Source organism: Rhinoraja longicauda, chromosome 8, assembly GCF_053455715.1.
Source record: "Rhinoraja longicauda isolate Sanriku21f chromosome 8, sRhiLon1.1, whole genome shotgun sequence".
NCBI classification, from domain to species: domain Eukaryota; kingdom Metazoa; phylum Chordata; class Chondrichthyes; order Rajiformes; family Arhynchobatidae; genus Rhinoraja; species Rhinoraja longicauda.
Genome location: NC_135960.1, coordinates 22,131,239 through 22,144,090, shown reverse-complemented (window position 1 = coordinate 22,144,090; position 12,852 = coordinate 22,131,239).

Sequence of the window (12,852 nt, the reverse complement as noted above, 5' to 3'; positions counted from 1 at the left end):
CTGAAGAAGGGGTCTCGACCCGAAACGTCACCCATTCCTTCTCTCCAGAGATGCCGCCTGTCCTGCTGAGCTACTCAAGCATTTTGTGTCTACCTTCGATTTAACCCAGCATCTGCAGATCTTTCTTACACAATTAGTTGAGGTTCTCAGTGATTTTTTGAATAAAGGATGACAAAATATCAAAGGAGATTTCCTCATTGTGCTGCAGAGGTCCTTTACATATCTCCAACAAGTACTGTCAAATTCAGGTGTCCCTTTAAGTAGCAGTTTGATTCAATATAAATGTTATGCAAATCTCCAAACAACTGTTTGCAGTTAGGAAAGAATGTTAGGCTAAGCAGTAGCTACTAAAGTCCTGCACAATCTTTTTGATGATTGTTAGCAGGCATGTCAAGTATTATTAAAATGTTACGCATCTTAAGACCATCAGAGCGTGGTAGCAGCCTTAGCCAGTATTGAGTAGGAAAGAAAACTGCAGATGCTGATTTAAATCGAAGGTAGACACAAAATGCTGGAGTAACTCAACGGGTCACACAGCATCTCTGGAGAGAAGGAATGGGTGACGTTTCAAGTTTGAGGCCCTTCTTCAGACTGATGGAGGGTCTCGACCCAAAACGTCACTCATTCCTTCTCTCCAGAGATGCTGCCTGACCCGTTGAGTTACTCCAACATTTTGTGTCTACCTTAGCCAGTATTGAGTTCAACAGCATTACCAAGATGGCATCTTGTGTTCAGAACAGACTAATTCTGCAGTTCAGGTCAATTTACCACCTGAATTATCTCAGAGGATCATTTCGTGCCTGAACACCCCATTGACTAATCCTCCTGGTAATATGGTACGCATACGCATTAATAGAAAGTTATTTCCCAATTTAGGACCTGGTTGTAGATTTGACAAATCATCCACCAATTATAAAAATCTCACCATTTTAAAATAAAATTAAATTTAGATCAATAAAAGAAACTGACCTACAGTTAGTCAACCAGGCAGCAAGTTTAAATTACATCCTCCTTTCCATTTAAAAAAAAAAGATTTTTTTGGATATTGGCATAATTGGCTTGTTCAATATTTATTGCCCAACCCAAATTGAGAAGGTGGTGAGTTGCAATCCTGAACCACTATACTCTTTGTGTAGGAAAGAAGCTACAGATGCTGGTTTAAATCGAAGGTAGACACAAAATGCTGGAGTAACTCAGCGGGTCAGGCAGCATTTCAGGAGAGAAGGAATGGGTAATGATTTTCGGGTTGAGACCCTTCTTCAGACTGATGTCAGGGGAGGGGGCAGGACAAAGATAGAATGTAGTCAGAGACAGGAAGACTAGTGGGAGAACTGGGAAGGGAGAGGGGATAGAGAGGAAAAGCTGGGACTATCTGAAGTTAGAGAAGTCAATGTTCATACCGCTGGGGTGTAAACTACCCAAGTGAAATAAGAGGACGCTGTTCCTCCAATTTGCGCTGGCCCTCATTCTGACAATGGAGGAGGCCCAGGACAAAAAGATCAGATTGGGAATGGGAGGTGGGTTGAAGTGCTGAGCCACGGGGAGATCAGGTAGGTTAAGACGGACTGAGGGGAAGATATCCCGGTGGCTCAGCACTTCAACTCCCCCTCCCATTCCCAATTCTTTTTTTTAAAATAATTCTATTTTTATTTTGATTTTCCAGTTCCATACATTCCGCAATGATACACATTCTCATTCACCTTAAACCCTCCTTAGTTAACAAATACTGCATATCCAAAAATAAAGCATATCACAGGTATTGGAAGCACTACAAGGATGGGTAATGGCTTACTGGACATTTGATCATATCCAAAACTTAACTACACACAAAAACAAAAACAAAAACAACTAACACCAACATTTGGGGTATACCTCTATAATATTTCATCACTACTTCTGGAGCGGTATGAAATTAAGGAAAATGAGATAGGACACGGAAGTAGGATACAAAGATCCGCTTTAAACGAATGATGGCCGTACGGGCATGATGTACAACATCCATTTTCCCCACCTTTTCAAAAATATTCCCTGTTGCAATCTTAAAGCAAAAGTTATCCTTTCCATTATAAAAATATCATATACAATGTTAATCCAGTCATCCACATTAGGTTTTCCAGCTTTCAACCACTTCCTAGTAATAGCTTTCCTGCTGGCAGCACTTAAGATCTGGAAAATATACTTATCTTTAATAGGAGCATTTTGTACTGGTAAAGCACCAAAATATAAAAACTCAAATTTAAATGGAATATCCATATAAAAAACTTTTTGTAAAACTTTATGAATCTCCTGCCAAAATGGGATCACTGATACACAAGACCAAAATATGTGAAAATGGTTTGCCTCAAGGCACCCACATTGTCGCCAGCATGAAGAAGAATTTGTGTAATGCCTTTTTTGAACTGGTGTAATAAAAAACCTAATAAGGGTTTTCCAGCAAAACACCCGCCAAACATTTGAACTTGAAGTTTTCCATTGTATCTCGCATAAGCTCTCCCAGGTTTCTTCCTTTAGAACCAGATTACCTTCCCTTTCCCATTTCTGTTTTACATACAGTGAGTTGCCTTTTCTCTGCCATAAACCCTTGTATAATTTTGAGATGGTTTTCTGTTTTGAGCCTCCATGGTAAGCATCAATAAATACATTTAACAAAATATTATCCCATTTTACTTCTGCACATTCCTTTTGTATTTGATCTATATAATGGCGAATTTGAAGGTATCTATAGAAATCATCATTATTCAAACCAAATTGCCTCTTCAGATTCTCAAAGCTGTTCATAGACCCCTTATGTAAAAATGTGCAATATGATGTCAAACCTTGAGAACTCCATCTTTTAAAACTAGTGTCCTGTCTTTTTGGTACAAAATCTGGATCAAACGTGCACCATCTCAAAACCTTCACAGCATCCCTCAGATGATTTTGGGTAACGACCTTATTCCATACCCTAAGTGATAATCGAATCCATGAGTTTCCCAAATTAATTAACTTATTTGTTAACTCCTTATCTCCGATTGCAGCCTGAATCGGAAATTCCTCTGTTATAGCAATCTCAATCTCCTTCCATCTAGCACAATAGTCGGGGTTGCACCAATAAATTAATGTTCTCAGCTGAGCAGCTGCATAATAGTCTTTCAAGCACGGGAGTGCAACCCCACCTTTATTTTTGGTCAGTTGTAACCCCTGGTATCTGATTCTTGGTCTTTGTCCCTGCCAAATATACCTCGAGATATGTTTATCCCATTCTTGAAATTGTTGGTCTGATATATCTAGTGGAAGTGATTGAAAGAGATACAACAGCCTCGGTAACATAACCATTTTGACCGATTCAATACGAGATCCAAAATTAAGATAAGGTATTAGGTCCCACCTCCTAATGTCTTCCCTGATCTTATTGTTCAATGGGAGGTAGTTAAGCAAGTGCAGTTTAGTCAGATCTATTGGAATGTTTATTCCCAGATATCTCATGGATTCAGCATCCCACCTCAAGTTAAACTTTTCCCTTACTTTTACTGAGGGGCTATATTTGAAACTAAGAATTTGTGTTTTTATAACATTTAACTTATAGCCAGAGAAGGATCCATATTGTTCCAAAACATAAAATAACTGTAACAAAGACTGTTCAGGGTCTGACAAATACACCAATACTTCATCGGCAAATAAGGAAATCTTTTGTTCCCCTTCTTTCATTACTATTCCTTTGATATTATTATTCTGGATAATCCACTGACTCAAAGGTTCGATAAAAAACGCAAATAAAAGGGGGCTGATTGGACATCCCTGTCTTGTTCCTCTTTCTAGCAAAAATGGTTTTGAAACTACTCTGTTAATTTTAATTCTTGCACTTGGGCTATCATAAAGAGCCTGTATTGTTTTAATAAAAGTATTGTGAAATCCAAATCTATCTAAAGCTCTAAGCAAAAAAGACCAATTTACACAATCAAAAGCTTTTTCAGCATCTAACCCCACTAGGACTGCTTCTAAGTTAAATTTTGTTATGTGGTCAATTATGTGCAATGTCCTTCTAATGTTGTCTTGGGTTTGTCTCCCTCGAACAAACCCTGTCTGATCCAGGCTAATAATTTGTGGTAGCAAACACTCTAATCGTTTGGCTAGTATGTGAGTAAAAATTTTGTAATCCTGGTTGAGTACGCTCACTGGCCTAAAATTACTACATACAGATTTATCTTTTCCCTCTTTCGGAATCAATGAGATTACTGCCTCCTTCCAGGAGGGGGGTATTACGTTCTCTTTGAGAACCCAATTGAAAGTACGTTGTAACGTAGGGACCAATGAGTCCACCATTACCCGGTACCATTCTGAAGGGAACCCGTCTGGGCCCGGGGCCTTATTTGGTTTAAGATGTACTATAGCAGACCTAACTTCTTTCTCTGTTATTTCAGCTACAAGGGACTTACTCTGTTCACTGGTCAATTTTGGCAAATGAATCTCCTTAAAGAAATCCTCCATTTTCTCCCCACTGATTTGAGGTTGTAAATATAATCTTTTGAAATATATATCAAAACAATTTTGTATTTCCTTCAATTTATAGTGTGTAAAATTAGTTACAGGGTGTTTTATTTTATGAATTGTATTCTCTGCCTGTTGTTTTTTTAGTTTATAGGCTAATAATTTACTGGCTTTTCCTCCCCCATCATAATATTTCTGTTTTACAAAATTCAACTTTTTTTCTATATCTTTTGTATAAATATCATTTATTTCATTCTTCTTCTTCACAAGTAGTTCTCGGATTTTTTGATCATTTGTATCCTTATGGTTTTGTTCCAGTTGTTTCAGTTCCACTTGCAGCCGCTCTAACTTTTCATGTCTAGCTTTCTTTATGTGAGCACTGTATCCTATTATCTTGCCCCGAAGCACCGCTTTGCATGCATCCCACAGTATCAGAGGTGAAACTTCGTCATTGTCATTTAGTTCCAGATACTCTGTAATATCGTTCTTAATCTGTTCTTTCATATGAGTCAGTACATATGTATTTAATCTCCATAAAGTGTCTCTTTGCCACCGATCAAGAAGTAGTTTTAAAAACACAGGACTATGATCTGAAAGGTCCATGCTCCCCACCTCGCAGCTTACAACCCTATGAAGGTCTTTTCCAAAGGTAAGAAAATAATCAATCCGAGAATATGCCAAATGTGGATTAGAAAAATATGTATAGTCTCGTTTTGACAAATTTAGTTCTCTCCATACATCAATTAATCCAATATCATTCATTGCCAAATTAATTTTTTTATTTATCACTTTCGGCTGAGCTATATGAACATTTGAAGAGTCCAGTTTAGGATTTAATCTAACATTAAGATCCCCCCCCCCCACAGATTAATACTCCCAGGGTTTCAGATATTATCAAATCATACACTTGTTTAAAAATTTTCCAATCCGAGTTGGGAGGAGCGTAAATATTTAACAGAGTAACCAATATATGTCTAAATCACCTCTCATGAAGATATATCTCCCCTCTGGATCTCTCTTTTCAAAGGTGGGATCAAAACTTATACTGCTAGAGATTAATATTGCCACCCCCCTCCTATGACCAGCACTATATGATGAGGAGTACTGATGTTTAAAGCCCAGTCGTTTTAGTTTAGCATGCTCTGTTTCAGACAGGTGTGTTTCTTGTAGAAAGGCCACCTCGACTCTATCTCTCTTTATTTTGGTTAATATCTTGCTTCTCTTAATAGGATTGATAGGGCCATTCACATTATAAGTTACTATTTTAACTGCTTGCATTTAGTGTCCAATAAGTAGAAGAAATAAAAGTATATAAACCATACCAGCTCCAGTATCCATGCACGAAACAGCCCCCAAAAAACAACTACAGAACAAAAACACAATAATGACACTAAAGTAAATAAACGGACTTCCAACTGTGGGGTCCTGATTTTGACCCTATTAAAGCCCTGATGGTGAGAGGGCTTTGAGGTGTTGCCTCTCCCCCTGACAGGTGGGAGAGGGCCGTCTTCTAACGGTGGCTCTTCAGTTCCAAAGCTGTCCATCTATCCGGCTACCCGGTTAGAAGAGTCCACCCGACATATACGTAATATCCGTGTTCATAGCCTATACCATGCTCGTTTAATATAACGAGTAAAAACAAGGCCTTAAAGTCTGTCCTCCGATGGGAGACGGGTCCTGAAACTCCCCAACATCAAAACTCGACTCCCCGCTTCCTTTGGTCACCTCTGCCGTTCGAACCTTTCGGTTCAGTCATTTTCCCGAGTCCTGGCGTCTAAAAGCCTGTAACTTTTCCCTGAAATCCACTTTCCTGACCGTTCTCTCCCGGTTCTCCGGGCACTACGCCAAGTGAGATGCTGGATCCGCTCCAAAAGGGACTCCGGGTGTTTGATGACCGACATCGGGAGTCCCCTCTTTGCCATATCCTCCGTCGCCTCCTCCGCCGATCCATATACCACTGTTCCCTCCTGGTAGAAAACTCTTAACTTGGCCGGAAATGGAGTTTGAAATCTGATTTCCTTCTCCTTCAGGATTCTTTTCGCTTCGGTGTATTCCCTCCGTTTTTTTTAACACATCTGGCGCATAATCGTGATCCAGGTTAACTCTCTTCTCGAGGTATTGAAATCCTCTATTCTGCCAGGCCAGTCTAAGCAGCTCCTCTTTCATCCTGTAACTTGACAACTTGGCCACCATGGACCTCGGTCGGGCATCCCCGGGCGGCTTCGACATCAGAGCTCGGTGCACTCTCTCTACCCGTAGTTCAAAGGCGGCCGGGAGCTCCAGTCCTTCCCGCAACAAACTTTCCACAAAATCCACCATTGACGGGGATTTCTCCTCTGCTCCCTCTTTAACTCCATGAATTCGGATATTTTCACGTCTGGAGCGGCTCTCTATATCCGTCAATTTGGCATCTAGGTATATTTGGAGTTGCAGCAGCTCCGTCACCACGTCCTCTGCCACCTGTAGCCTGTTTTCAGCCGCGTCAATCCTCTCTTCCGCCTCCCCGATTCTGGTGTTCGTCTTAGTAATTTTTTCCCGAATTCCGTTCAGCTGCTCACTATTGTCCTTTCTAAACTCTCTCAACTCTTTCAATATGAGGCTGAGGTCCGCTCTCTCTCGTTCCTTATCTGGGTGCATTTGCTTATCATTGTCCTCCCTTGCACTGCTAGCTGAGGAGGCTCGGCTAGCCCCTTCCCCCTCACCATCGAAAAACTCCATCCGCGTCGATGTTTTACTCTTTCCTCTAGGCATAATCCTGACCCACAATATTTATGAAACTGCAACAAAAGTTTTGGAAATATTCGAGTTGTAGTGGGTAAATATTAACTCAAAATGTCGGGAGCTCTTACCCTAATCTGCCATCTCGTGGCTCGTTCAACCGGAAGTCCCAATTCAAATGAAATTTTGCAATGTAATGACAAATAGTCAGAGGCGAATATTTTTATGTACTCTGCCATAATGTTTTCAAGATGTATGATCTTCAGAATTAAATTTGCACTGAACAACTCAAGGTTATTAGCCTTTGATTACCAGGCAAATTAAAAATGGTGGGATTATTTTGTTGAAGCTGGAAAGAATGCAGAAAAGATTTGCGAGGATTTTGCCAGGACTTGAAACCCTAAGCTAAAGGGAGAGGTTGGGCAGGCTAGGACTTCATTCATTTGAGTGCAGGAGGCTGACGGGTGATTTATAGAAAAATGATAAAATCATGAAGGGAATAAGGTGGACACACAGTGTCCTTTCTCCAGGGTAGGGAAATCAAGAACTAGAGTGCATAGGTTGAAGATGGGAGGGTAATGATTTAATAAAATTCTGAGGGGCAACGTTTTCACATAGAGGATGGTGGGTATATGGAATGAGCTGCCAGCGGAGGTAGTTGAGGCAGGTACATTAACAACATTTAAAAGCCATTTGGATAGTTATGTGAATAGGAAAAGTTGAGAGGGATATAAGCTAAGCCCCGATATATGGGCTAACTTAGATGGAGCATCTTGGTCGGCATGGACGGGTTGGACTGCAGGGCCTATTTCCCTGATGTATGACTCGAGATGTTTACAACAAAAATGCAGTTGCCTAGAAGTAAGATAATTTTGCAGACAGTAAAGGTACAAATGATTGTGGGTACATACTATTTACTCTAATGCAGTGACAATGCTATCTTCGCAAGAAAATTGATCCTGATTATTTATGTGGTATTCATACTGCCTGAAATACTTCAAAACTGCTAACAAATAATGACTTGATAGTGCTTTCACCGTTGCTGATCTCTCAATTGTTGCCTGGAGTAAAGGATTAATGATGGAAAGGTTCAGTAACTCCCAGTAGTTTTGCATAGATTGACAGAACAGAATTTTTTTTTCTCTCTTGCTATTCATAGTGCCCTTGAGCCATTTGGTTTTCTCACACGGAAAAATAAGTTGCTTGATTCAGTTAGTTTATAACCCTGAGCATTAAATCTCCTTTGGACATGCAATGCTGTTCGCGTTACTTAAAAGATAAACATTAATGAATAAAAGCAACATTTTTAGCACATAAAACGTTCTGATCACAAATTGTGTGCCATCTATTATCCTGAAGTCCATATTTGTAATTTATTCAGCTGTGGGAACAAAGGTGATTTGTCTACTGCTGTCTCAGTTCCTGTGGCTAGCTATACATTTTTATGAAACAAATTCAAACGATAGCTCAGAGACTCATTTGGGGTATCTACATGGAACAATCAGATCATGATGTGCTCTGTATTGGCATATTTATCTGTGTCCATGATGTGTGCTATAAGTCAGTGAATTTTAAATGTTGCGCAGTGATAAGATGGACAGCTTATCAATTTGTCGAGTGCTTTGTTAGTAGCTTAATAAACATATAGACAGAAAATAACGTTTTAGGGATGTGAGGAACTGTAGATGCTTAAATCTTGAGCAAAGCACAATGTGCTGGAGGAACTCAGTAGGTCAGGCAGTATCTTGGGAGGGAATGGTTAGGCGATGTTTCAGGTTGGGAGCCTTCTTCAAACTGATTGTGGTAGGAGGGAGAAAGCTACAAAAGAGAGGTGGAGACAGGGCAAAGCCTGACAAGTGCCAGGAGGGATGCGGTGAGGGGAGTTGGGTTGGCAGATGGGTGGAGTAAGTGACAAAGGAGACAAAAGGGTGTCAGGTAAGGAGAGAGAAGGAATAAAATGTAAAAGTGGGAAGGATATAGATGGAATGGGACAAGGGGGAGAGGAGAGATAATAGACAATAGACAATAGACAATAGGTGCAGGAGTAGGCCATTCGGCCCTTCGAGCCAGCACCGCCATTCAATGTGATCATGGCTGATCATTCTCAATCAGTACCCCGTTCCTGCTTTCTCCCCATACCCCCTGACTCCGCTATCCTTAAGAGCTCTATCTAGCTCTCTCTTGAATGTATTCAGAGAATTGGCCTCCACTGCCCTCTGAGGCAGAGAATTCCACAGATTCACAACTCTCTGACTAAAAAAGTTTTTCCTCATCTCTGTTCTAAATGGCCTACCCCTTATTCTTAAACTGTGGCCCCTAGTCCTGGACTCCCCCAACATTGGGAACATGTTTCCTGCCTCTAACATGTCCAACCCCTTAATAATCTTATACGTTTCGATAAGATCCCCTCTCATCCTTCTAAATTCCAGTGTATACAAACCTAGTCGCTCTAGTCTTTCAACATATGACAGTCCCGCCATTCCGGGAATTAACCTAGTAAACCTACGCTGCACGCCCTCAATAGCAAGAATATCCTTCCTCAAATTTGGAGACCAAAACTGCACACAGTACTCCAGGTGCGGTCTCACTAGGGCCCTGTACAACTGCAGAAGGACCTCTTTGCTCCTATACTCAACTCCTCTCGTTATGAATGCCAACATTCCATTGGCTTTCTTCACTGCCTGCTGTACCTGCATGCTTCCTTTCAGTGACTGATGCACTAAGACACCCAGATCACGTTGTACGTCCCCTTTTCCTAACTTGACACCATTCAAATAATAATCTGCCTTCTTATTCTTACCACCAAAGTGGATAACCTCACGCTTATCCACATTAAACTGCATCTGCCATGCATCCGCCCACTCACACACCCTGATAAAAGGGAAATTAGGGTTTTGGGATGGGAGATGTACAAAGGAGAGGAAAGGGGTAAGGTGATGGGAGGGTAGTAGATAATGGGAGAAATGGGTGCACACTGGCTTGTGGGAGCGGGGAGGTTCACAAGAAAGAGAGAGAGGGTAGTGGCATAGCATTTGAAATCAGAGCATTCAATGTTCAAACCATCCAGAACCCATATGGCATATAGTTGTTTAATTGTGTTCAAAAGATACCAGAATTTGTTTTATTCTTCCATGTATTTGTGTGTTGAAAAATTGTTGATTGAATTGATTGAGATTATTGCATAGAAACAGGCCCTCCAGCCCACCAAGTCCACCTCAACCATCGGTGTGTAGGACCATTGATTGTGTGTTCATACTAGTTCTATGTTACGCCAATCTTTGTATTATTGCTTCAATAAACGATTAGTGATACTGAAATGTCATGAAGATCTTTCTGTTGTTATCTGCATGGAAGAAATATCGCTCCCTTTCCTTCATCAAATGGTAAGCTTTGGGGCTTTATAGGAAAGACTAAAGTTGCCGCTTCAAGTGTAAGATCATATCTTTGGCCTGGAGTGATTTATTGCATAAACCTTCCTCAGCCGGAGTGAATATATCAAGAGCTATCCTCGGTGAGACAAGATAAGAGTCACTTTCTTCGAAAACTGACTTTGAAGAGAGAAGAAAGCTTCGAAAGCCGGTACTGCATTAAGCTTTACAGGAAAGTTGTTTTTCAGAACTTGTATAAGAAAACTACGAATGAAAAATGCTGAAAACAAAGAAATGACCTTGAGCAACGCAAGTTATCAGCTTGTTTTGAATTCCAAAGATATGATTTTGCGTCAATACGTCTTAAATGGATATTAACATACAAGTATGTAAATCTGATGTTCGGCCAGCAGGTGACGCATCAGAATGGATGCGGGACAATGATTTTTCTGCTATAGATGAAACTTCAAAGTTCTCTTATGCCTTGGAGTGGGTTGCCTCCCTGAAAAGCCAACGTGAGATTGAAGAAGAAAAACAGAAAAACTCAAGATATAAACAAGCTACCAAGTTAATAGAAATGATGAAAGAGAACATGGAATCAGGTGAAAATGTAAATGGAGTACAATCTAACCTGATTCAATTAATCAAGGAAGCACTGGTAAAGTTACCACTACCTGAAGATGAGCTTGAAAAGCAAAATCAGTGGATTCTCCAAACAGTGAAAACTTTTAACGGGTTTACACAAGGCACTAAGGATGATCATCAAACTACACACTCCATTGTTGAGAGTGCTACACAACAGAGTCATGTAAATGTAGATATCATTGGACCTGAAGGCAGTGCTTCAAATGTCTCAAACTCTAAATTGATCTTCAATTTGTGCATCTTGGACGCACTCTGCTCGTATGTAGGCTAAGGCAGACCTGGCCGTTCTCGCAGAACATGCTGCTTTCATGGAAGTCAGGTAAGATTGAGGCATAGGAACAGGAATTGGAAATGGAGCTCGACAGGAAAAGAAGACAATTGGAAATGGAGCTCAAATGGGAGAGCCAGAAGGAACAGCTGAAAAGACAGAAGGAACGATTGGAACTAGGTGCTGCAATAGCAGCAGTCAAGACAAGATTCAATGTACTTGAGACTAGGAAAACAAGATACAGCTCGACAGTAGCTGATGGGATGAACTCTTATTTAAAAAGAGGAACTGTCAAAAGCCCTACCTTTGCTAAGGCAAGAGAAAAGGTGCAAACAGCCAAGAGCAGTTTGGCAACGACTATTGAATCTGTAGAATCACAGGTGCAAGAAGACCATCCTGAAATATTTTGTTTTGATCAAAAGGACAAGGAAAAGAAACCAGAACAGAATGGAAAGCCAATTGCGGATGGTGCTGTTCTCCCATCTCAGATGTGTGACCATATCGGGGTCAGTGATGAAACCTGCATCTCCTCCAAAGCAGTCCAAGCTGATCCATTGGCTGGACAATCTGGTCATGAAAATACTTGTCTGAGCACAGAGATGAGTGAGACCAACTCTGAACTAGCATGAGAAAATCGTGAATCTTCGGATCAAGAAATGATAGAACTGGAAACTTCAGGAGATCCTGCATCAGAAAACCCAGCACACCTTGAAGATGTTTCAACCAAAGTAATTGCTGAAAAAACTAGTTCCACAGAGAACTCTGCAGTTTTTGTCGATAGTGGAAAACTAAATGAATCCATCGAAGGTATTTATTCACAAAATGCTGGAGTAGCTCAGCAGGTCAGGCATCATCTCGGGAGAGAAGGAATGGGTGACGTTTCGGGTCGAGACCCTTCTTCAGACTGATGTCAGGGGGGCGGGACCCCCTTCGATTTAAATACCTTCGATTTGTACCAGCATCTGCAGTTATTTTCTTATACTAAATGAATCCATCACCAGCAAAACTGAAGATGACCATCCAGAAATCTCCGTTACAAATGGAACTACCCTGGATGGTGAACTAAGAGACGATGACAGCAGGGATGGAAATGGCTGCCCTGCCGCTGCTGTCAATCGAATATCTATTGCAAGCCAGGAGGGGCTTCTGGTCAAGCAATACAATCATGACTTCATAATAGGAAAATCTAGTTGACACTATGCTGCAAAAAGAATTACAGCTTGAACTGGACAAATCCATTTTCTGGACCGATGGCACAACAGTGTTAATGTACATCAACAACGAAACCAAACAATTTCAAATATTTGTAGCGAAACAGAATCTCTTTCGTAAAGGATGCTACTGATGTATCATAATGGAGATATGTTAGCACAATGGAAAATCCTG